The following is a 27,603-nucleotide window of genomic DNA, read 5'->3' as shown; positions in this document are numbered from 1 at the left end:
CTTGGCTACGTAGGGAAAACCTGGCTAGAAGAAAAACACACATAAACCCTATGAAGAAGTAAGAAAATTGATACTGTGCCTTTACAGGGAGGATATGGGTGTGGCCTACTGATGACAGCTAACGAGCTAGAAATGGATCTATTTAGGTCTCCCACCTAGCAGTGAGAGCTTGCTAGGTGTTAGAAAAGAAAAAAGCCCAGAACCGAGTAAATGAGATTCTACTGAGCTGGAGCTACAAAAAAACCTTGGCTACGTAGGGAAAACCTGGCTAGAAGAAAAACATATATATATATATATATATATATATATATATATATATATATATATATATATATATAATTTTTATACCGCCCTTCTTCCGAAGGACTCAGGACAGCCTGATTAAAAGCACAAAGACAGACAATTTTAAAATAATTAAAATTATTAAATAATTGGCTCAATTATAAAACCCCCAAATTTAAAATCCCATATTTAAAACCAATTAAAATCTTTACATTGGTAGCCCAGCCTGGCGGAACAACAAGGTTTTTAGGGCACAGCGAAATACACGGAGATCAGAGATCTTATGAATTTCTGGGGGCAGTTCATTCCAAAGGGCAGGGGCTCCCACAGAGAAGGCCCTCCCCCTGGGTGTCGCCAGCCGACATAATTTGGCCGATGGCACCCTGAGGGGACCCTCTCTGTACATACATACATACATACATACATACATACATACATACGTATGTATAGGAAGAGACAAAAAAATTGAAATACTCCTCCAAATAAAAAGTAAAAAAAAAAAAAGAAGAAGAAAAAAAATAAAAAAAATAAAACCAAAATTAAAGTTAAAAATTAACAATAATTCTTCAGGCTCTTGAGTGCCTTAATCCAATATTTGTATATAAATCAAAAAAGGGGGGGGGGAGAGAACAAAAAAACAATAGCAACAAAGAGGAAAAAAAAATAGTTCTTCAAATCCTTTATGTCCAGAGAATCTACAGGGAGTGGTTTTTCTTTTTGCCTCTTTCCAAGTCACACATCTCACTGGAGTTAAGATAGTTACTCAACAAAGAAGTAAAGAGACAATAGAAAATAAATTCAGGGCCTTCCAGTATATTCCCAGGCTTTAACAGTTTAAAAGAAGAGCACCTGTGTAAACAGCGTTCAGTAACTCTTCAGTCTCTGTATTTGTTTTGACTACAATATATCCTTTCTTCTGCTACAAAATTTCTCTTCCAGTGGGTGGCAGCACTACACTCCCCTAATTCTCCTATCCTTATAAGGGAAAGGGGGAAAAAAGGGAAAGAGAGAAAAAACTTTCTTTTAAATAGCCCAAAAGTAAAAAAGTAAAAGTAAAAAAAAAAGGTCCCAATCCAAATTTCAACTCAGAAGGTATTACAAACCAGGATCCACAAGTTCCAAAGATTTAAAAAGTGTCCCAATACTGCTTTCCTGCTTTCAACCCAGTCCAGTTATCCAAAACGGAAATAAGCCAATTAAGTAATTTCAAGTCTTTTAAACTATACACTTGGGAAAAATAAAATCAATCCAAAATAAGTTCGCCGCTCCTCTTCATTTACTGCCCATCATAGTACCATGCACTAATAAGGGTGTTCTTAGTAGAGAAAAAAAAAGTAAAAGTTTCTCACCGATCTAATCACTGTCGTTCCGATCTTCCTTCCTAAAGTTGCCACAGCCTCCGCAGCCTAATGGTTGCTGCTCCGCTGCTAGAAAAAGGGCTTTCCCGGCTCAACCAAGGACTTAGCGATATCCCTGGGAGTCTCAGGACGTGCCCTCCGCTATCAGAGTCAAAATAAGACTGTGTGGTCCAGTTCGGACCGTCCAACAGCGGAGTTTCTCGGCGGAGTTCCAGGAGCCATAGAAACCCCGTGCGTGTCGCTGCAGCGCCCAATTAATGAACATTTTGACATCAGCCAAATTCCCAGATAGTTAACTTTCTTGGTTATCTGTATTTCCAGTACCCTCTCTTAATTCCTTTTTTTTTTTTACTATTGATAAGAGTTTTGATTATTATCTTTGTCTTTTATTTATTTTAAGCCCTGCCACCTTAACCAAATTTCTCTATTTCTCATACTAATTTGGTTCCTGTTTCTAAAGGCTCCTCTATAATAAATACTAGGTCATCCGTGAATGCCTGAATTTTATATTCTTCTTCTTTTTTTTTTTTTAGGTCTTTTATTTCTTGTTCTTGTCTAATATTTGTTAATAGTACTTCTAAAGATAAAATAAATAATAGAGGTGACAGGGGGCATCCCTGTCTTACACCTTTCACTATATTGAATTTTTCTGTTATTTCCCCATTTAGTAACACTTTTGCTGTTTGAATGGAATAGATTGCACTTATCATCCCCCCAAATTTTCCCCCAAAATTCATAGATTTTAATTGTTGAATAAGAAACTGCCAATTTGAATTATCAAATGCATTTTGCATGTCTAAAAAAATCAATGCTATTTGTTTCTCTGGGTGGGCTTCATAAAATTCCAGAACATTCATAATCATTCTAGTAGTATTTCTAAACTGCCTTTTTGGCAGAAATCCATTTTAGTCTGGGTGGATGATTTCATTTAATAATTTTTTTAACCTTTCTGCGATTATAGTAGCAAATATTTTATAGTCTGCAATAATGTCGACTATATAGTTGACAAACTATAGTTTGGAATTTCTCCTTTGGAATTAATATATGTCTCTGTCCATGATTTCAGTAATTTGGCATCTGCTAGTACTTTACATTTTTTTTAATGGCTAAGTTTAAATTTGTTTTTCTTATTTTCTTATATACTATATCTGGGCTACAAAAATTCAGGTGACTGCTATATAGCAGGAAAGCAATAATTAATGTTGGTACTTTTGAATGATTCCATGTAAACAAAACAGTATTTATCATGTCTTATAAAACTTAAATTTTGGAATAATAATGTGATAGTTATATTTATTACATTCCAGCTGAACATAGTAATTTTTTTCCCTCTAAAATTAAAACTTCTTATTTCACAAACACTCATTTTCAGGTTGCAATACTATGAATGTTTGTTTAGAAACCACTCTCTTAGAAATTAATTAGCTTTTCTTCCAGATAAATTGGAATGACAATGGTTCAGTTAAATGATGTTTAAAAACTTCTATATTTACTCATTTCATTTCTATGCATATTTACTCAACCTCTCAAAAAAAATTAATGGCAAACAACCTTATATGTAGGAAGTTAGCATCTACCCCTATCCTAGAAAAATGAAATATTCTAGGAAATATTAAAAAGGCAGAATATTTCCCCTAAAAGAGAAATAGAAATCTTAAAACAGAAACTCAGCCCCAGTTCACTGCCCCCAGCAGATACTTTGGTTATTTACAAGTCAAAAGGCTGGGCCAGTTTATCTACAACACAAAAGACCTTCACCCTCAAGGATTAGCCCTCTACTCATCTCACTACATGACACCTGGAAAGATTACATCACCCAGCAAGATTCAACCAAGCATGGGAGTCTAACAACCAATCAGGATACATTTCTTGCCTCAGGAACAGGAAGCAAGTTCAAAGCCCAACAGAGGGTATAAATCTCTCTCCCTCTCTCACCTATGTGCTCGTTTTGCCCATGACCCAAAAAACTCATGTGGGCCTGTCCACCATTAAACCATCTTTCCAAGCAGTCTCCATGTTTCCAGTGTCTTTCTCCCCACTTGGAAGTGAACCCAGATGGACATTTCTTCCAACACTTATGTTCCACTTGAGGGCTTCTTTACCTTTTTTAGTATACAATTTTGAAAGCTATATTTGTGAGTAAATCTTATGACTGCAGTCTTATTAACTGGGTGAGATTATTTTATAAGTGAATATATAACTGACTCAGGCTATTTCATACAGATTGTTAGGACTACAATCTTTCTTTCAAATTTTCCTGGAAGCAAGTCCCTCAAACAGATTCCGGGTTAGTGTTTGGACCTACAGTCAACATTATACAGTATTGGAAGGGTGGAGCTGATGGCACGACGGAAGATCCTGGGGCTCCAGGACCACCATCAATACTCCACCGCTGGACGGTCCTTTTTGGATCTCACCGTCCCGTTGAGATGGTGATAGTGGAGGGCACCTTCTGTCAATCCCAGGGACACCGCAAAGTCCCTGGTTGATCCAGGAGAAGCCCTTTTTCCGGCGGTGGGGTGGCAGCCATTGTAGCTGCTGAAGTTGGGACAGCTCTGGAACGGAAGAAGATCGAAGGAAGTGTGTCAACTCGGTGAGAGACTTTTAATCATAACCTATATGAGAGAGCACCCTGAGATTGAAAGGAAGATCAAATTGAAGACAGAAGAAAATTAAGCGGCGGAATTAAACTCGAGTCGAAGGTAGTTGTTTTTTACTTTCAAATTATTCGCATTGGTGGATGTTTAAATGCTTTTTGCTTTTCAACCTGGACTGGATTGGATTGGATTGCAGGTCTCTGACTTGCTATTGAATTTTTAAATTTTTAGTGCCTTTTTATTATAAATTTGTTCTGATTTCATTTTTTTGGTATTTTTTTTCTCTCCTTTTGGCTATTTTTACTCTAATGTACATTGAATATAGCAAGGGAAAGGGAAGAGAATATGTAACACTGCCATCTAGTGGATTGGAAATTTTGTTTCATTTTCTTTGATTAAAGAAGTAACAATTGTGTTACAATTCAAGGACTCTGAGCCTTTTTATAGATAAGATAGTGGGGAGAACATCAAAAGGACATTAAAACTGTCTGTAGAATTGTTTTTTCAGGTGTTCTTCTGGGAACTATCAGAGGCAGGAGCCTGAGATTGAATAAGAAGGAATTTGTAGTGACTCTGAAAGAGAATTGTAAATACTATTTGGGACCTAATAAAAGAATCCTTGGATTTTAAGCAGAAGTGATTTCTATTTAGGCATTTTTTTCTCTTTCTCTTTTTTTTTCTAAGTGGTAGTTTCTTCACCCTTCCCCTGTGTAAGCATTTTCAATTGGACTGTGAGTTGATGGAGGACCTTTAATTTTTCTTCTTTAATTTTTAAATTTCTTTTTTTACAAATATATATACTTTTTTAGTGCTTCTCTTTTGTTTTTTTTCTCCTTTGTTTTTTTTATTTTGCTTTTTTCCTCTCTTTTTTGGAGTGGAGATTGCCAAGGTGGTTAATATTTTTTTATTGGATTGAATTGGATTAAGGCATACAAGAGCCTGAAGATTGCTTCTTTGCTTTTTGTTGTTTTTTCTTTTTTCTTTTTTGCTTTTTGCGTATTTTATTGATATTTGGGGTAATACTTGCCCCATCCATAAACCGATTAAGGTATAGAAGAACCTGAAGAATTTTTTATTTGTTTAAACCTTTTGCAACTACTTTACAGAATGAGTAAAAAAGCAACGGCTATTGGCTCTTCCGCATTGACACCTTCTTCATCACCATCTGGAGGACAGCGGTCAATACAGATGATGCTACAACAAGAGAAGGAGAATGAAAGAGAGAAAGAAAAGGAGACGACACTACAGATGATTTTACAAGGAATTCAAAATATACAAACAAAAGTAGAGAAGATTGAAAAAAGAACAGAGAAAACAGATGAGAAAGTGGAGAATATACAACAGATGATGATGAAATATGAAGATAGACTCCAAAAAATTGAGGAAAAGGAAGAGCAAAGAGAGAAAAAAATCAGAGATATTGATACTAGATTGGATGAAGTTGAATGAGATAAGAGTGGATTAGTTGGATGGGAGATGGACAGATCAGAATTTTATCTCAGATTTTAAAATATAGAAGAAGAAAAGGGAGAGAATTTGGCAGAAATAATGATAGAAATCTTAGGAGAAGCATTAGAAATTACCAAAGAAAAGATGATGGATGGCATAGATGAGATATTTCGAGTCTATACAAGGTACGCAATGTGAAACAAATTACCACAAGAAGTCCATATAAGGTTTACCAAAAAATTGATTAAAGCACAAATATTGCAGATTGCAAGAGAAAAAACACTGAGGAGAAAGGAGAAAGAAATTGTGGTTCTGAAGCAAATACCGAGAAGAGTGAGAGAGATGAGGAGAGAATATCAATTCCTGTCTCGGCTCCTCTGATCCTCGCCTGGGCGGTCTTCCATTGAAACACCAAACAAACCACTGGTTTAGGAAATTAATGTTTAATCCGCAACAACTGGGCATCAGGAAGAACTAAGTATGAAGGTACAAAGTAAGTATGAAGTCCGTCAGCGCTTTTTGAAAACAGCGCGACAACTGCGCCCACGCCCCACCCACACGCATTCCTCTCTCTCAGCTGATCCTTGTTCTGACGCTTACAGCAGCATCCGTGGTTTGCTCCGCTCTCTTCCGCGTTTCCATTGCTCTGGGTGTTGCAGACAATTATCCTTCCATCAGCGAACCTGACCCAGTCTAATCATGAATTGTAGCCACCACCACCACCAGAATCAACTGAACCCGTCACCACCGCTAACCCGAGTAAGCGTCCCCCGCCTTCATGTTGTGTATTCCTTGGACGCCATTTGGATGCCTCTCACGCTGGTGATCATGTCGAGCAGATATCGGGCTCGACAGGCAGCCCCCTACCAGGTGCCCTCCTGTAAGAAATAAAGGAATGTCATTAACAGACTTTAAGTGACTTGTGGTTTATGTGGGTATTTCTTATGAAACTGTTGTACTAAACAAGGGGCTTTAACGTTGTGGGCATGCACTCATGATGATGACTCATAAGGATACCCTTTCCATTTCACTAAGTATTTCAGCCTTCCCCTCTTTATCTTGGAGTCTAAGATGTCCTCAAGTTCATATTCATCTTGGGTAATCGGACCTGGGCGGGTGGTAGAGGTGGTGTGTGCCACTGGTTTAAGTAAACTGATGTGAAATACTGGGTGTATTTTCCCTAGTAAGGAAGGGAGTTTCAATCTAATGGTTACGGGATTGATTACCTTGGTTACCATGAAAGGTCCGAGATATTTTGGGCTGAGCTTTTTACACGGATTTCATAGTTTGATATATTTGGTGGACAGAAACACATGTTCCCCTACATGGAGAGGTTTCAGTCTCTGTGTAGGAGACCTGGCGTTTGTATTCTGCCTGGCGTTTGTAGTCCTCTTCGGCTTTCTTCAAAACTCGCTTTACACTTGGCCAACTCATCCGAATTTTATCGGCCCAGGCGGCCGGGGACATGCCACTTATAGACTGGGTATCCAGTTCTGGAATTGCTGGGAAATCCTTACCCATTACTACATGGAAAGGGGTTAGACCTGTAATCCTATGCACTGTATTATTATATGCCATTTCAGCTAACGGTATCAGATCAGCCCAATCCGATTGTTGGTAGGAAACATAGCTCCTTAAGTACCATTCGATCATGGCATTGCTCGTTCAGCCGCCCCGTTGGTACTCGGATGGAAAGCTGAACTGAGAGCTTGTGATGACCCTATCGACTTTATGAAATCCCGCCAAAACCGGGTGGTGAACTGTACTCCCCAGTCTGAAATAATTCTACGGGGTGCTCTGTGTAACTGATATATATGGTGGATGAACATTCATGAGAACTTTTGTGCTGACAGAAGCCCCTTACAAGGAATGAAAGGGGCTTGTTTTGAAAAAAGGTCTATTACAGTCCATATTACTATTTGTCCATTGCTGTCTGGGAAGTCAACGATAAAGTCCATAGCTATCTCATCCCATGGCCTCCCAGGATTAGCAACTGACTGTAATAGCCCCAATGGTTTTCCTGGTCTTGGCTTGCACGTGGCACACGTCTTACAGGATCTGATGTAGTCCTCCACATCTCTACGCATTCGAGGCCACCAAAACTGCCTCCGTGTGAGGTGTAAAGTTTTAAGGAAGCCAAAGTGACTGGCGGGTTTAACATCATGGCATTGTTTTAATACTTTCATTCTAACAGTCTCTGGTATATACAATTTATCATTTCTCCAGGCTAGACCGTCTCTTGTGGAAATCAAGGTTTTGTTGTTCTGTACCCACTGATCGGCCAATAAAGCCTGTTTTACTAGGGTATGCCACGGGTTCGCTGTCCAAGCAACCGAAACTTGGCCTGCTGTCTGCGATGACGGTATCATTGCCTGTATTACTTCCTCTCACTTGCTGTCATATTGAGGCATTCGGGAAAGTGCATCAGTCAAAAAATTCCATCCGGCGGGAATGTATTTTAGTGTAAACTTAAAACGGGAAAAGTACTGTGCCCGTTTAACTTGTTTAGGCAACATCCGTCTAGGGGTTTGCAAAGCCTCTAAGTTTTTATGGTCCGTCCACACTTCAAAGGGAGGTTGTGCTCCTTCAAGTAAATGTCTCCAGGTGAGTAACGCCCAACGTATCACGAACGCTTCTTTCTCCCATATAGCCCATCATCGTTCTGTGGTTGTCAATTTTCTCGAGGTATAGGTGCAAGGCTGTCCTCTGGGAGTTCTCTTGAAGCAAGACCGCTCCAACAGCTACATCACTCGCATCAGTTTGAACTACGAAAGGAAAAGATGGATCCGGATGCTTTAGTATCAGTTCACAGGCAAACAGCCTTTTCAACTGCTCAAACACTTGTTTATTTATTTCTTTATTTAAATTTATATACCGCCCTTCTCCCGAAGGACTCAGGGCAGTGAACAGCCAAAGGTAAACACACAAAATACAAAAATTTAAGAACAGTTTAAAAAACATATTAAACAATTTTGGCCCAACAATTAAAATACCCCTTTTAAAATTCAAATTAGCAGTTGGAGAAGTTAGTCCAGCCCGGCTTGTTGAAACAAAAAAGTCTTGAGGGCCCGGTGGAAAGTACGTAAATCCGGAATCCTCCGTATCTACGAGGGGAGCTTGTTCCAGATGGCAGGTGCTCCCACAGAGAAAGCTCTCTCCCTGGGGGCCGCCAGTCGACATTGTTTGACCGACGGCACCCTGAGGAGCCCCTCTCTGTGGGAGCGTACTGGCTGGTGGGAGGCTCTCGGTTTGGTTTCTGGTATCAAATTCTATGGCACAATCGGTTGGGCGATTGGGGGGGGGGTAATTCCTCACATTTGTCCTCACAACATACCTCCTCCAGATCTCCGTAGATGCTAGGAAACGATTCATCTGTGGGGTGAGGAGTTCCAGCTGGTCCTGCTTTTGCTTGGTCTGTTACAGGTGGGTCAGGTCCCAAAGCGAACCTGAGTTTTCTGAATCCCTCTTCCCACCAGATAACAGGTTGCCACTTATCCAACCAGGTGAGTCCCAGAATCAGAGGTTCAATCATTCTGTCCACCACTATAAATTGTAGGTGTTCCCAGTGCTCCCCTATTTCCACCTTAATGGGCTCCATGACATGGGTAGCTGGGGCACCCCCCATAGTGGAACCGTCTATTTGTTCGAACCGAATGGGGGTGTTTAACGCTACAACCCATATATACACATATATGGCGTTCACAATAGAACGCCATATCAAACACAGTGTACACCCAGAATCTATCAAAGCCCCATGGTTACTACTTACCCCCGTGTGTGTATTCCGGATTACTACCTGGATTATAAAAGGTTGCACGGGTTTGCTCACCATTGGATCATTCGAATCGTCCTCGTCACTTCCATCGGCCTCCTCCGGTAATGGGTCCCCCCCTGCTGTAGGGGGATCTCTTCCATCAGTCCTAGAGATACCAGCCTTCCCAGCTAGAGTGTGAGCAGCTAGTCATGTTCTTTCTGGAGTGAATCTAGGCCGACCTCGGCTCCGGGGTTTCTCTCCAATCTTGGGGGCTTGTTGTCCTGCCATCCTTGGTGGTGCCATAGGGCAGTCAGCTGCCTGGTGTCCCGCTTGGTTACACTGAAAACACAAAGATCGTTCATTGTCCCAGGGCCTCTGATCTCATGGAAGGGGTGGTCTGGATACTGGGTGGTTTTGTTGGTAGCCTATCCACTGACCTGGGCTGATAAGGTACCCTGTTCTCCCCTCGAAGTCTGAACTCTCATAGGCCCACATCTAACTCCACCATGGCTTTGAACCATTCAGACAAGCGGGGTGGTGGTGGTAACCCCCTGTACAGACATGCCTGTCATAATTCCCTATCGAGGCCCAGATGAAAACGATGAACCAGCAAGCATTCTGACCACGTTCGTAGGTGGCCGGCTGCCTTTTTGAACTCTTTGATATAGTCCTTGGCAAGTCAACCCCGTTGCTTCATAGACACTATCTGTCCTTCCGCAGCCAACGTTCTGGTTCATCTTCAAACCTGCTCCACAGGCTTTCCAAAAACATACCTACATTAGTTAACTCCCTAGCGTGCTCACTGTGCAAATCGGACACCCAATCTGCTGCCTCTCCGGTTAACACTGTAGTAACAGCCACCACCATGGACCACTGAGAAGGATAAAACCGACCATATAGGTCAAAGTGACTAATAACCTGGCTCAAAAATAAAGCCACCCTATCTGGACTTCCATCAAATGAGGCCTGGATGGGAGGCAGGCCCCAAAATTGGGGTTGCTGAGGTGGCCACACAACCCCTGGCCATACAGGTAATTGCCCAGCTGCTATTAACCCATCCGGCATCCTGCCTATGCCCCGGGAGCTGTCCCCCTGCTTCTGTCCAGTAAAAGGTCTTCCGGTAAGCGTATCATACCCAGCCGCTGGACGGTGACCTGACCCATATCTACTATCCCCTCCTGTGGGTGCAGAAACCCCTCCACCAGGAGGTTGCTTTACCTTCTCTTTTTGGGAAACTTGTTCTCGTTTCAGATTTGGACTGATGAGGCGGAAGCGAGTATCAGACCCCGAACCCCCTCATTCTCTCCACGTACTTGAGGGGTCCAACCCTATTGCCCATGGTTGCCAGGAGGGGGCGTCTCTGAAGCTAGCCTCTCCAAACCTCTCCCTCAGAGACATGGAGGCAGTTCCAGGATCAGTCTTCCGTTGAAACACCAAATAAACCACTGGTTTAGGAAATCAATGTTTAATCCGCAACAACCGGGCATCAGGAAGAACCAAGTATGAAGGTACAAAGTCAGCACTGAATGTTGAAGTCCGTCAGTGCTTTTTTTTTTTATTGAAAAAGTTTTACAAGTACAAATTTTCCCATTTCCCTCCCTCTTTCCCTCCCTAACCCTCCCTAACCCTCCCCTCCTCCCATGACTTCCCCAAGGTGAAATCCAAATCCACATCATATTATATCATACTTTACCGCTCTTCTAATCTCCCCCCTGTGTACTATACATTTCTACATAACATTGAACTATTCTACCCCCTATATACTATACATTTCTACACAACATTCAACTAAAAGCTATCTGATACTTCCTAATTTGGTATTTATTCTGCACATAATCTATCCATTTCTTCCACTCCCATACATAAGTCTCTTGAGGCCGGTCTTTTAAGTATGCTGATATCTTCGCCATTTCTGCAAAACTGGCCACCTTCAAAGTCCATTCTTCAATAGTAGGCAAAACATCCCTTTTCCAATATTGACCAATCAGTAACCTAGCTGCTGTCACCATGTACAATATCAATTTTGTTTCACCCATTGAAAAACCCTTAACTATACCCAATAAAAACAATTGAGGAGAAAATTTGAGTTTTTTCTTCAGAACATTTTGCATAACCCACCAAATTTTTATCCCGAAAGCCTTCACTTTCTTGCAAGTCCACCATATATGATAATATGTAGCATCCAAACAATCACAGCTCCAACATTTTGGTTGAACATTAGGATACATGCATGACAATTTCTTAGGATCTAAATGCCACCTATAAAACATTTTATAAAAATTTTCCCTCAAGTTCTGTGACTGCGTAAATTTAACATTCTGAACCCATATTTTTTCCCACGTTTCCATCATAACAGGTTCTGCAAAATTTTGCACCCATTTTATCATACAATCTTTAACCAATTCATTTTCTGAGTCTCTTTCTAACAAAACATTATAAACCCTCTTGATATGCATTGGGCCTTTCTCTTTTATCTGTCTGACCAATTCTTCTTCATGCAACATTAAACCAGTTTTTTGATCTTCTCTCCATCTCAATTGAAGTTGATTATACTGTAACCAAGTTAAATTAATCCCTTCTTCCAACAGTGTGTTCAATGTCTTTAATTGCCATCTGCCCCTATCATTAAAAAGTACTTCTTTGTATAAAAACCCCCCGAGTGACTTTATATTTATATTCCGTATAATATGACCAAGATCCAACCACAACGGTATTTTATAATCCCATTTGAACCGGTGCTTCTTCCATACTCTCATCAAGGAGTTTCTAAGCATATGGCTATTGAATACTTTATCCACTTTATTTTCATAGAATAGATATGCATGCCAACCAAATTCAAGATCATGACTCTCTATATTCAATATTCCAGTCTTTGTCCTTCCAAACCAATCACTTGCTTGTGTCAACGCTGCTGCTTCATAGTACAGTCGCAGGTTTGGAAGTTTTAAGACCACCCCTTTCACGAACATCTTGCATAATTTTCAATTTCACTCTTGGCTTTTTCTCATTCCAAACAAACTTATTCACTCCTTTTTGCCATTCCATCAACTGTTTATCACTTTTAAGCACCGGAATCATTTGAAACAAAAATAAAAATCTAGGTAGAACATTCATTTTAACTGCTGCTATTCTTCCAAGTAGAGACAGCTGCAGTTTTTTCCAGGTTTGCATATCCTTTTGTACCTTTTGCCACAACACCTCATAATTATTTTGGAACAGTTTTATATTTGAATCTGCAACTTGAACTCCTAGATATCTCACCTTTGATACTATTTCAAAGCCTGCCTTCCTTTCAAGTTCTTTCTTTTGATCAAGTGTCATATTTTTAACTATCATCTTGGTTTTTTTTCTGATTCAGTCTAAATCCTGATACCATACCATATTCTTCTATAATGTCTTTCATCTGAATTATTGATTCCATCGGCCGTGTTAGGGTAACAACCAGATCATCTGCAAATGCCCTTGTTCTGTAGTCCTCTTGCCTTATAACTATTCCATTCAAAGTGCTCGAGTCCCGTATTGTATTCAACAAGACTTCTAGAGTTAGAATAAACAACAATGGGGATAATGGACAACCTTGTCTTGTGCCTTTTTCTATACTGAAGTTTGTGGTTAAGCTTCCATTAATGATAATTTGTGCCGTTTGCTCTTGATAAATTGCTGAAACCGCCTGCACAAACTGCTCCCCAAAGTCCATCTTTCTTAAAGTCTTTAATAGAAAGTTCCAGTTCACTCGATCAAAGGCCTTCTCCGCATCCAAAAACACCAGCACTGCAGAGGTCTGTTTATTCTTCTCAAGATGTTCCAATGAATCTATAATTTGCCTCACATTGTCCTTCATATACAGTATCTACCTTCTATAAATCCTGCTTGATCATGATGAATCACCTCTTGAATAACTGGCATTAATCTGTTGGCTAATACTTTTGCAAAAATTTTATAATCCGTATTCAGGAGAGATATTGGTCTAAAATTTTCCGGTTTTGTGGAACCTGCTTCCTCTTTCAGTATCAAAGAAACAAAAGCTGCTTTCCATGAAGGGGGTATTTTACCCCCTTGTTGTATGCTACAAAATAAATCTTTAAGATGTTCAATCATTTCTACTTGTAAAGTTTTATAATACACTGCAGTTAAACCATCCGTTCCTGGAGCTTTAGCTGTTTTCAGTTGTTTAATAGCAGCAATAATCTCCTCAGCCGTTATTGGTAAACTCGTTCTTTCCTTTTGATCACTAGAAATTTTCATAACTCTCCTTTCTTCTAGATATTTATTTATAAGTTCATTCTGTATATCATCTTTGGCATATAATTTGGTATAATAATCTAAGAAGGCTTCTTTAATTAGTCTTTGTTGAAAAACTTCCTTCCCTCCATACTCAATACTGCCAATAGTCCGAGTACTCTGTTGTTTCCTCAGTGTGTAAGCTAACCACCTGCCCGGCTTATTAGCGTTGCAAAATGTATTATGTTTTGCAAATTGTAAATTAGTTGCTGCTTGTTCCGCTGTAAGCATTTGAAATTGGTCTTTCAAAAGTTTTATAATTCCTTGTAATTTTTCATCTGTTGGATTTTTTATAAGCATCTGTTCTTTTTTCTTTATCTCTCCTTCCAATTCTAATCTTTTTCTTTGTCTATTTGATTTATGTTTAGAATTCATATGGATCAGTATCCCCCGCATATATGCCTTACTCGCATCCCAAACAATTTCAATAGGGGTACCCTTATTCAAGTTCATTTCAAAAAATTCCTTCATTTGTTTTTTAAGTTCATTTACATTCTTTTCATATCTAAACAAGTTTTCATTTATTCTCCACGATCTTCTCTCATTCTTTCCCATTTCTATTTCTATCCATACCGGGCTATGGTCACTTAAAGTCCTCGGAAATCTCTTTGTTTTCTTTGTTTTTAAAAGTAAGTCAGCCGTAAGTAGAATAAAATCAATTCTAGAGAAGGATCTATGTCTATCTGAAAAAAAAGTAAAGTCCAATTCTTTTGGGTTATGCATTCTCCATATATCTTTCAATTCCAAATCTTCTTTCATATCAAAAAAGATCTGTGATAATTTAACACATGACTTTGCCAAACTCTTTTTATCTTTTTTGGGATCTATTACTCCATTCCAATCTCCCATAAGTAAAATAGATCTGAAGTCCCACTGTAATATTTTAGAATACAATATTTTATAAAAATTTTCTTGTTGCTGATTAGGAGCATAAATTCCAATCACCAAAATTGGACCATTATCTGTAGAGAGTTCAATTGCTATATATCTTCCGCAGTCATCTGCTTCTAAAATTTTTGCTGGCAATCTTTTATTTATACAAATCACTACACCATTCTTTTTCTCCGAATTTGAGGCTATAAACTGTGCTCCTAATCTAGGATTTATCAAATATTTTTGATCTTGTTTTCTAATATGAGTTTCTTGTAAGCAAATAACATCATTATTAAATTGTCTCAGATAATGAAATATCTTCCTTCTTTTCTGTGATGAATTCAGTCCATTTACATTCCAAGATAAAAACTTAATTGTCATTTGTAGTCTCCTGAAGCGTTAAGAGCATTTGCTGAAGTTTCTGTTCCAGTCTGGTAGTTTTCGGCTTAGCTCCTCCCATAGCTTCTGATTTTTGTGCTTTACCATTGACTCCCTTCTTATCTTGCGATAACTTAGATCTCTGCTGTTGTTGTTTCTCTAGAATTTGTTTATAAGCTGCTCGAGTTATACGCTGGTCTTTAGCATTGTGCAACATCAGGTCAAGATCCGCTGCCACTTCTCTTGTGTTTTTAGGTGGTCCACCTATAGCCTCTAGAGGAAGATCCAGCAACGGTTCATCTAAAAAGCCCCCTGTTGCTCCTTGAGTTTCCATTGCCTCCATCTCCATCTGTTTCCGCTGCTCTTCGAGCTCTTGTTCAAATTGCTTCTCTTTTTCACCCTCCACTATACCTAACACTGAGGATGTACGTGGAGATGCTGCACCAGTTTTAAAAACATTGAAATAAAATTCTTCCACTTTTTCAACAGTATTTAATCGATATCTCTCTCCTTGATACCTCAATATTATGCCAACTGGAGCATCCCATCTGAATGGAATTTGTTGTTTCTTTAGTTCAGTCACCAAAAATCCAAAATCCTTTCTATCTCTTAGCATCTTAGGTGGCAACTCTTTGTAAATCCCAATCTCTCTTCCATCCACTTGAATAGTAGAAACAAAAGACTTTTGTAAGATATCATTTCTTATTCTTCTATCTGTAAAATAGATCACCACATCTCTAGGCAATTGCTTTTGCCTTGCCACCCAAGAATTCACTCTATAGACCTTGTCAATCTTGCAAAAAATCTCCTCAGGGTCAACCTTTAGCATCACAGCCAGGGCATCAGCACAAACCCTTCTCAAATCCTCTCTATTGTTCTCTTTTATTCCTCTCAGTCTTACAGCAAACTCCATGAATCTAAATTGCATCATTGTCACTTCATTTTCAATCCTTTGCATTTTATTATCAACATTAGAAATTTTATAATCAGCTTCCTTCATTTTAGATTCTACTTCTGAACTAAGTTCTTCCACTTTTTTTATCAATCTGGACAACTGCTTCTGACAAGCCAGTCACAACTGTCAGTATGTCACGCTTCATCTTGTCATACTTTTCTTGAACCACCTCCTTAATTTCCTGTTGAGATTTTTCAAATTTCTGGTCCAAAACTTCATTTTGATTCAACAGAGCCGCAGCAATAAATTCCTTCAAATCTTTAAAACCAGTCTCCTGTGCTTGGCTCTGAGTCTGCAAACTTAATAGCTGCTCTTGTGACTTGTGAGTGGGAGAAACCCCCCCCCTGCAGCTTTAGCGGCTGGCTTTGTTTGCTTTGAAGCCATTCTGCCACGCAATCTAATTCTTTCTAAAAAGGAAGTCTTCCCTCCCTTTTGACCACAAAGTCCTCTCAAAAATTTCCCCAGCTTTAATCAAATCTCTATAGGAGAAGAAACAGATCAGAATCACTTTGAAAAGAACTTTTCCCTTTTCTTTTAGCCAGCGCTGTTGCTTTAGATACTTTGTAACTTATTAGAACAGTCAGGCAAATCCACTTTCACTTTCAGCTTTTTTCCCTACCGCTGAAGCTGGACGCCATTTTAACAAACTTTCACTTTTTCTCAATTCTTAAATTCATTCACAGGGCTAATAAAAATACTTGCAGTTTAAATTTCAAGTCCAGATTCCACCCTGTTTATTTTTGGTAATTCTCTTGGCTTTCACTCGTTATGTTGGTCGCGTCGTCTGGCTCTGCTGGATGCAGAGTTGTCCCCGGAGTCCAGAGCCTCGGCGAGCTGGATAGGGAGCCTCACCCTGCTTCCTCCCCAGAAGCAAAAAAGACAGTCTGGGGACTTCGCAGGGGGCTCTACCTTGTCTCGCCGGCTCTCCTCCCAATTCCTCAGGATCGTGGAGCTTTTCAAGCTGCCTCTCAGCTGTAGAGGTGGCTCTTTACGGGCGGTGGGGCTAGCGGTCTTGAAAGGACCGTCTAGCAACGACAGCGGTGCCAACCGGAAGCCCACACGCTTTTTGAAAACAGCGCACCAACCGTGCCCACACCCCATCCATATGCATTCCTCTCAGCTGATCCTTGTTCTGACACTTATAGCAGCATCCATGGTTTGCTCCATTCTCTTCCGTGTTTCGGGTGTTGCAGACAATTATCCTTCCATCAGCAAACCTGACCCGCAGCCTAATCACGAATTGTAGCCACCACCACCACCAGAATCAACTGAACCCATCACTACCGCTAACCCAAGAGTCTAGTAAGTGTCCCCCGCCTTCATGTTGTGTATTCCTTGGACACCATTTGGATGTCTCTCATGGTGGCAATCATGTCGAGCAGATATCGGGCTCGATATCCTGACTAAAATACTACTTCAAAAAGGTGTGAATTACAGATGGCTGATACCAGAAGTATTAGTGCTTACGTGGCAACGGCAAAGATATAGAATAGATTCAATGGACAAAGCTAAAGCATTTTATGCAGAATTTCTCAGAGAGAAAGAAATGGAAACAAGAAAGGCAGAACCACTGATTGAAATTCAAGAAGAAGACTTAGCAATGATTGAAAAGGCAGAAGGAGCAGTAGGGGGTATTGTGGAATACAAAGAACAACGTGAACCGACATCTACTAGGGCAATAAACCCCTCATATAAAATATGAATATGGAAGAGAAAAAATTGATTACAATAAATATAAACGGACTTAATTTAGCCATTAAAAGAACAAAGGTATTCCATAAATTAGAGAAATTAAAGTTTAATATAATCTGCTTGCAAGAAGTGCACATTAAAAAGCAACATGAACAGTTACTGGTACAGCCTAAATTAGGGAAAATTTTTACTTCATTGCCACAATGTAAGAAAAGGGGAGTTGTCTTATACATTAGAAACACAATTCCAGCAGAGCAAATATATGCAGATGATGAGGGAAGAATTTTGATGGTGGAAATAATAGATAATAATATGAAAATACTTTTAATAGCAATATATGCTCCAAATAACATCCAAGGCGACTTCTACAGAAAGCTACATAAGAAAATAATTGGACTACGACAATATTTGTATGATGGGGGATTTTAATGGTATAGTAGATGAGAAATTAGACTACAATACACACAAGGCAATAAAGCACAGTAGAAAGATACTTCCAAAATCCTTTTTTAAAATGATAGAAGAAGCAAACTTAAAAGCTGCATGGAGAGAAAGAAATGCAAAAAATAGGCAATATACTTTTTATTCTGACAGACATTCATCATGGTCTAGATTAGACATGATATGGACAACAATTGAATTGACTTCTAATATAGAAGAAATTGAAATAGAAGCAAATACCTAGGCAGATCACAATCCAGTGACCGAGAGATGGAAAGGACAAAGGATATGATCTAGATGGACTCTAAATAATACAATATTAAAAGAAAAGGACTTTGTACAGAAAATGGAGAAAGAATTGGCTTTCTTTTTTAAAGAAAATAGAAAAGAGGACACATCGATGCAAAATATTTGGGATACAATGAAAGATTATACTAGAGGTTTGATAATAGACTATACAAGGAAAAGAAATATTAAGAAAAGACAAGCCTATAAAACACTAGAGGATGACTATAAGAAACTCGAAAAGGAACTTCAGAAATTTCCACAAAAGGAGGATATTAAAATGAAAATGGATACAACTAAGCATAAAATGGGATTAATAGAAAAAGAAGACTTAGCACAAAAAATCAGAAGTGCTAAACAGAACTATTTTGAAGATGCCAACAAACCAGGTAGATGGTTAGCATATAAATTGAAAAAAGAGAGAGAATCAAGAAAAATAACGCAACTAATAGATGACCAAGGACAAATTAGATTCGGGAACAAAGAAGAAAGAAATTATACAAGATTACTATAGAAAACTATATGCACAAGAAAATATAGAGGAGGAAAATATTAAACAATATTTACAAAAGGCGAATTTACCCCAGATTTCGGAAGATATTGAAATGATGTTAGAAGGAAATATAACAATGATGGAATTAACCGAAGCACTTAAAAAACAAAAGAATGGGAAGGCACCAGACCCGGATGGTCTGCCAGCGGAATATTATGAGACATTACAGGAATCGTTGAGTCTCCCATTGCTAGAAGTTATGAATGATGTTATGTTAAAGAGGAAAATACCCAAGTCATGGTCAGAAGCATACATTACACTTGTTCCAAAAGAGGATACAGACCCTCAACAAATCAAGAATTATAGGCCGATTTCCCTGCTCAATTCAGATTATAAAATTTTTGCTTCAATATTGACAGAAAGACTTAAAAGATATTTAAATAATTTTATACATTCTGATCAAAACGGGTTTCTGCCAAAAAACAGATTAGAAACAATATGAGGATAATTCTGGACACTTTGGAATACTATGAGGCACATCCTGAAAAGCAAATGGCTTTGATATTTCTAGATGCTCAGAAAGCCTTTGATAATGTCAACTGGCGATTTATATTACTTCAATTGGAGTAGATGGGCTTTGGCAGAAATTTTATTCAAGTAATAGAAGCCATATACTATAAACAAACAGCAAAAATAATGATAAATGGAGAATTGACAGAGTCTATCGAGATAAAAAAGGAACGAGACAAGGCTGCCCACTGTCTCCTCTGTTGTTTGTATTAACATTAGAAGTGCTAAATAGAAATATTAGAGAAGAAAAAGATATAAAAGGAATGAAAATTCAAAAGGAAGAATATAAATTGCAAGCGTTCGCAGATGACCTGATTTTTATTCTTGAAGATCCTCTAGAGTCAATAATTACATTGATAGATAAAATAGGAGAATTTGGGAAAGTAGCAGGTCTAAAAATTAATAAAAATAAAATGAAGATCTTGACAAAAAATATTTTAATAAAACAAAAAGAAGAATTGGTGGAAATATCAAAGATGCAGGTCACAAATAAGGTTAAATATTTGGGGATATATTTGACAGCAAGATGTAGCACAGTTAAAGAGAATAACTATAATAAACTCAAACAACAGATTGGGACAGATTTGGCAAAATGGGAAAATTTACAATTATCATTGATAGGGAGAATATTGACAATTAAAATGAATATACTATTTAGAATTTTATATTTGTTCCAGACAATTCCAAGTAGATTGGGGAAAGACTATTTTGAAGATTTGAATAAAATAATGTTAAAATATATTTGGCAGGGTAAAAAGGTGAGGATAAAATTGAAACTGTTGCAAGATGCTAAATAAGAGGAGGTTTTAGTTTGCCTAATTGGGAACTTTATTATCAAGCGACAAGTTTGATGTGGATTAAAGAATGGATAACGTTAAGAAACATTAGATTATTGACTTTAGAAGGACGTGACTTATGGTACAAGGGGTACTTTAGAAGACATTATATACTAGAGGCTTTGTTTCTAAATTGGGAGAAGATTAAAAAACAACACTATTTAAAAATTCCAGTCTGGTTATCGACGATTGAAGCATTTTCATATTCAATAATATTTAGAAGGGAACAAATTGTTAGATATAGTGAGCTATTGAATGAAAAGGGTGAACTCAAATCAAAGCAAGAATTGGAGGAACAAGGTTTAAAGATGAATTGGTTTTCTTATATGCAAATACATTCTAGTTATGATGAAGATTGTAAGACAGATGGTTTTTATAATAATTTGATTAACTTAGATAAAATTTTAACAGGTTCTGACGACTATGTAATTAAAAAATTGTATGGTTATTTATTAGAGGTAAAGTTGGAAGAAGAACAAGTTAAAGAAACAATGATTGCATGGGGGAAAAAATTTGGTTATGGAATTGATTTGGAGAAATGGCAAAAATTGTGGCTGCAAAATTATAAAATGACAATGTCAACACATATAAGGAAAACTTATATAAGATGTTTTACAGGTGGCATCTACCCCCGACAAGAATAGCCAGAATGTTCAAGAACAAATCCGAAAAGTGTTGGAAATGTCATCAGACACCGAGCTCATATTACCATATGTGGTGGACATGTGTAGAAGCTAAAAGATACTGGACTAAAATCCACACATGGTTGGAAAAAATGACAAAAAAACATAGACTTTAAGCCAGAGATTTTTTTATTAGGGATTGTGCCAGAAATATGCAATAGAGAATTGAGATATTTGATTATGAATGTTTTAACAGTTGCTAGAATTGTGTTTGCTAAAAACTAGAAAAATGAGAAAATACCAACACAAGATGAAGTTATTAAGAAAATCATGGAGACTTCCGGTGGTGATGTCATCGCGAGAGGGCAAGGAAACGGAGGCGCCGTTTCTGAAACCCAAAAATTCTTCATTAGTTGCTCTTTAAGGGCATTCCTGAACTTGGAGGGATCGGGAAACGAAAGAGGAATTCGCGAAGACTCCTGGCGTTGCGCTAGCATCAGGGAGGACAAGCGATTAACCTCCTAAATTGGTGGAGAAGAAGTCGGCCTTTCCGGCGGACAGGAGTGATGGTGCCCACCTAGATTGAAGCAAAGAGTGGAAAGCAATTTCAAGGAGCCTTGGTAGTACAGTGGTTCAATGCACCCTGTAATTAACACAGCTGCCTGCAAATTCTGCAGGTTCGAATCTTACCAGGCTCAAGGTTGACTCAGCCTTCCATCCTTTCTAAGGTAGGATAAATGAGGGCCCAGTTTGTGGGGGCAATAAGCTGACTTTGTATAAATATACAAAAGTATGAAGGCTATTGCTTAACGCATTGTAAGCCGCCCTGAGTCTCCGGAGAAGGGCGGCATATAAATCAAATAAAAATAATAATAATAAAAAAATAAGTGACGGTAAAAAGATCCCCTACAATAAAGGCGGTAAGCAGGAGACGCGCAACTGAAGCGAAGGAGGAAAATTGGAAATACGACAGCGGTGGTATAAAGGAGAAAAGAAAGTGAATGAAATAATACAGCGCGGAAGAGAAGGGACCCATAGAATGACTAAGCAAATATAATGAGACAGAGAGGGAGCGCTTGAAGAAGGCGAAGGCAGTTGAACTTGAGCGGAAGGAACAGGCTGCAGAATACGTGAGCATAGAAGCTTTGTTTGAACTCTGGGTTTATAATGATTTAAACTTAAAAAGACTTGAAAACTGAACACAGAGACTGAAATACCGGAACTCGAGCGGAAGGAACAAGTTGTGGAATTTGTGAGCATAGAAAATTTGCTTAGACTTTGGATTTATAAACTTAAAAAGACTTGAAAATCGAATGCAGTGATTGAAAGACCAGGACTACTAAAATTGATACAGATAGATATAGATCACGATTTAATTTAAGAGGGAAGTTAATACTATTCTTGGGGGGAAAAGTTAATACTTAAAAGCTAATACGTTTAATATCTATAGAATTAGAATTATATATAAACAATAATTTATATATAAATGTAAATTATACTGTGAAATTATAAGTGGTGATAAAAGAAAGATAAGGATTTGCTGTTAGAGTGATTGATTGGAATTTTGATATGAAATAGTGAATGAGCTGATTATACTCTTGTGATAGATAAATTGAGTGATTGAATAGATTGGTAATCAGAAAATTAAGAAAACTAAAAACTGTGATTGATGAAATAAGTATAAGTAAATTGATTTGTATTGTGAATAGAAATTAACTGTCTAAGTGGGGTAACTGGGAAATAATAGAAATAAGTCGTGTGAGGAATAAGTGGTTGTGTGGGGGAAAAGGAAAATACTAAGAAATAATCTAAAACTTTATGTTAAGGTGGGAAAGTTTTACACAAATATTGAAAATGTCTACAACATCCACCATAACAAAAACAGGGAAAAAACCTATAACAAGCACGACAGTAATGACTGCCTCCCCACTACAACAAAAAACAATAGATAGCATGGTAGGAAAAGAAAAAGAAAATTGGAAATGTCACCAAATGTAATACAGAATATTTTCCAAACAATTCAGGAATCACTACTCAAAACACAAGAAAAAATAGCGGAAAATCAGGAAGAAATGAGAACTTTCCATGCAGAGATTAGAAATGAAATAGGAGAAGTTAAGGAGGACATTAAGACCATGAATGATAAAATTGGGGGTATTCAACAATCTATAGTAGAGAATGAACAGAGAATTAGAAAAGCGGAAACGAAAATAGATCATGTAGAATTAAAAGTAGAAGCAATGGAACAAAAAACTTTACAACTAAATAAAGAAATGTCAGATTCATTAGCCATGCTTGAAATGGAAAAGGCCTCATTTTTTGCGCTTTCAAAACATACCAGAGGAAAAAGATGAGGATCTAGAAGGAAAAATGGTGGAGATCATCTCAGGAATGACTCAAAAAGACCAAAAGGAAATAAAAGGACAACTGGAGGAAACATATTGTGTACAAACGAATTATATAAGGAGGCATAGATTAGCGAGACGAGTCCACGTTAAATTTTCAAAAATATCTATTCGGGAGGAAGTCTATAGGAAATCCAGACAAGAAACAGTGACTTATAATGATAAAGAAATCATAATTTTAAAATAGATACCCCGAATAATAAGAAACATACGGCAACAATACCAGTTCTTAGCATCATTACTGATTAAGTATAAAATAATGTATAGATGGTTGCCAATAGAGGGGATCTTAATTATGTGGGAAGATAAAAAATATAAAATAGACACTCTAGAGAAGGCAAGGGAATTTCATAGCACACATTTTAGGCTGGAAGAAGAGCAGGAAAGTAAGGAAGAAATTGATAGTAGAAGTCAAGAAGAAGAGCTAACAGAAACAAGCCGAGAAAAAGAAACAAGAAAGAGGCAAGAAAAAGAAAGGGAGGAAAGAGAAGGCGCAAAAGCAAAGTCACGGATGGAAATAAGACACACAAAAAAACAGATACAATAGGCAATGGATGAACCAATTAAACTCTTTTCAGTAAACATCAATGGATTAAATGCTCCAAAGAAAAGAAATCATTTACAAAACTACGAAAATTAGAAGCAGATGTGATATGTCTGCAAGAAGTACATATCCAAAAAGAGCATCAGAAAATTATAGAAAACCCCAAACTAGGAAGACTATATACATCCCTGTCCCGAAAAAAGAAAAAAGGAGTAGCGATTTACATAAAAGAAAAAATACAATCTAAATTAGTTTATGCTGATGAGGAAGGTAGAGTGATGGTGGTAGAATTAGGAACAGAAAAAATATTAATAGTAGTGATATATGCACCCAATCAAAAACAACAGGAATTCTTTAAATATCTACATATAAAATTAGCAGAACTGGAATATAAAAATATCTGTTTAATAGGGCATTATAATGGAATAATAAATGTAAACAAGGATTACAAAACTGATAAAAAAACAAAAGAAAAAGGATATACTTCCAAAAGAATTTTTTAATATGGCTGAAGAATTAAACTTGAGAGATGTATGGAGGGAAATACATGAAGATGAGACCCAATACACTTTTTACTCCCACTCACACAATTTGTGGTCAAGATTGGACATGGCCTGAATGACCCCAAATATCCAAACAGCGGTAGAATCAATTAAGATAGGCATAAACCAATGGGCAAATCATAATCCATTACTCATAAACTGGAAAGGGGAAAAGAGGTTCAGGAGATGGACAATGAATCAAAGAATAGGTAAAGAAAAAGAATTTAATTTGATGTTAGAAAAGGAAATTAAAATATTCTTTCAGATAAATAAAAAAGAGGAAACTTCCTTACAAAATACATGCGATACCTTAAAAGCATATATAAGGGGCCTGGTAATTGCATATACAGGGAAGAAAAATAAAGAGAAGAAACAATTAGACAAATTAGAGAAAGACCTAAAACAAATAGAACAAAAATTGCAGAAAGAACCCCAAGATAAAACAATAAAAGAAGAGTGGAAAATAATTAAACATCAACTGAATCTGATAAACCAAAAGGAATTAGCCCAAAAAATAAAAATGGCGAAACAAAATTATTTTGAATATGCAAACAAGACAGGCAGATCTTTAGTCTATAAATTGAAGAAAGAAAGGAATAAAAGAATGATACATCAATTGAGAGATGATAAAGGGGAAATCCAACATAAAAGAGAGGCCAAAAAAGAAATTATTAAGAAATTTTATGCAAATCTATATAAACAAGAAGAAGTAGAAGAAGAAAAGATAAAACAATATATAGAAAAATCTGACATGCCAAAAATTACAGAAGATCAAAGAGAAATGCTCAATAGGCCAATAACTAAATTAGAATTAGGCGAAGTACTGAAAAAGCAAAAAAATAACAAAACACTGGGACCCGATGGGCTACCGGTGGAAATATATAAAACAATGCAAGAAGTACTGGGAGAAAATATGTTGATGTTATATAATGAAGCCATGGAGAAAGCTAAAATTCCAAAGACATGGACAGAAGCAATAATCACAATCATACCAAAAGAAGATACAGATCTTCAGCAAATTCAAAACTATAGACCTGTCTCATTACTGAACACCGATTACAAAATATTTGCAGCAATTCTGGCCGAGCGAATTACATTAGTACTAAATACATATATACATGCAGACCAAAATGGATTTCTTCCATGGACGCCAAATAAAAAACAATATGAGAATAATACTTAATACTCTAGAATATTATGAATACATCCGGAGAAACAGGCCTTGTTGGTTTTCCTTGACGCCCAAAAAGCTTTCGATAACCAAAACTGGAAATTTATGATTAGACAATTACAAAATATGCAAATTGGGGAAAAATTTGGAAAAATCATAGAAGAAATTTATACTAACCAAACAGCAAGGATAATTATGAATGACGACATAACAGATAAATTTAACATAACAAAAGGAGTCAGACAAGGCTGCCCACTCTCACCTTTACTGTACATACTATCATTGGAAATTCTTCTGAAAAAAATTAGAAAAGATCAAGGAGTTGAAGGTTTAAAAATTAATAAAGAAGAATACAAAGTCCAGGCCTTTGCTGATGACCTAGTGTTTATAACAGAAAACCCATGGAATCTATACCAAATCTGTTTCAAAAAATAGAAGAATTCGGAGAAGTGGCCGGACTGAAAATTAATAAAAGCAAATCGAAATTAATTGTAAAAAATCTTATGAAAAATCAAGAAAAAGAATTAACAGATAGTATACAAATCCAAACAACGAAAAAAATAAAATACTTAGGAATCTGGCTGTCAACAAGAACTTCAGCAATAAAAGAAAATAATTATGACAAGCTAATAGAACAAACAAAGAAGGATTTAGAAAAATGGAGTTGCACTCCAGATTGGGAGACATATTATCAAGCAGCAGTATTGTCATGGGTCAAAGACTGGATAGAATTAAAAAATCTTAGAACTTTAACAATTGAGGGACACGAACTTCAAATTGGCTGGCACTCCTTTATGTGGGATGAAAGATACAAAACACATTCATACTTTAAAAGACACACAATAAGAAACAAATTATTACAAATTTGGCTCAAAATTAAAAAACAACACTATATGAAAATACCAAATTGGTTATCACCAGTAGAATCAATTAGACACCCAAATCTAACAGATAAGACAAAAATAATTAGATATAAAGATTTAATTGACTATCAAGGTAAACTGAAGATAAAACAACAAGTGGAGACAGACATAGAAAGAGAAATAGATTGGTGGACTTATACCCAAATACAATCTAAATATAGAGAACATATAAAAATATATGAAATTCATAAACAAAAACAAGAAATAGATAAAATTATATTAGATTCAGAAAATAAACTAATTAGCAGAATTTACAATTTCTTTTATGCTATAAAATGGAAGAAGAGACAGTTAAGGAAACGATTAAATGGGCCCAAAACATCAAACATACAATAAATTTGGATAAATGGGAAAAGTTTTGGCAAGTAAATATAAAATTAACAAGAGCAGTGGCGTACAAGGAAAACCAACTGAAAATGTTTTACAGGTGGCACATGTCTCCAACTAGACTGGCAAAAATACAGCCCAAAAACAGTCCGATCTGCTGGAAGTGTAAGAAGACACAAGGAACCTTCTATCATTTATGGTGGACATGCCCGGCAGCAAAGAAATTTTGTTCTAACATCAAAAAATGTTTGGAACAAATAACAGAAACACAGATAGATAAAGAACCAGAAATGTTTTTATTAGGAATCTTTAATAAATCATACTCTAAAGATATTAAATATCTCACAATTCACATACTAACAGCTGCAAGAATAATATACGCAAAAAATTGGAAGCAAGAAAAAACGCCAAACGAAACAGATTTAATAGAAATTTTTTTAGAATGTGCTGAAATTGATAGGTTAACCAAAGAGATACAAGAAAGAGAAGAATCAGATTACTATAAAATATGGAATAAATGGTATAATTGGTTAAAAGGCTATTGCTGAGCACATTGTAAGTCGCCCTGAGTCTTCGGAGAAGGGCGGCATATAAATCAAATTAAAAAAAAAAATTAGAAACAAACAAAAAACCTAGAGGGGAAATATTACCGATATAGAAAATGTTATTATACTAAGGAGAGGTAAAGAAATATATAATAAGCAGAATGTCACTTTGGAACAATGCTTAAGAAGGAAACATAATTTCTTTTGTTTATATGTTGTATAAATGTTTGTTGTGTGTATGTTATGTTTTTTTAATATTTATACTCTAATAAAAATTTA

The 27,603-nt window shown here is 37.0% G+C and overlaps 1 long non-coding RNA gene across 1 annotated transcript; it reads right to left on the bottom strand.

The window, feature by feature from the left end:
- Window positions 1-6,149: 6,149 nt before the first annotated feature.
- LOC148112874 (uncharacterized) lies at window positions 6,150-10,370 on the bottom strand. Its single transcript, XR_015728769.1, has 3 exons — window positions 9,516-10,370; window positions 6,913-8,451; window positions 6,150-6,564 (listed from the first exon to the last, which is right to left on the bottom strand). It is a non-coding gene; the product is annotated as an uncharacterized LOC148112874 (long non-coding RNA).
- Between the last annotated feature and the right edge of the window lie 17,233 nt (window positions 10,371-27,603).

The sequence above is a fragment of the Pantherophis guttatus genome, chromosome 7 (genome assembly GCF_059756535.1).
Source record: "Pantherophis guttatus breed Tessera chromosome 7, ASM5975653v1, whole genome shotgun sequence".
Taxonomy (NCBI): domain Eukaryota; kingdom Metazoa; phylum Chordata; class Lepidosauria; order Squamata; family Colubridae; genus Pantherophis; species Pantherophis guttatus.
The sequence above is the reverse complement of the archived record's forward strand: the minus strand, read 5'-3'. Positions and strand labels throughout refer to the sequence as shown.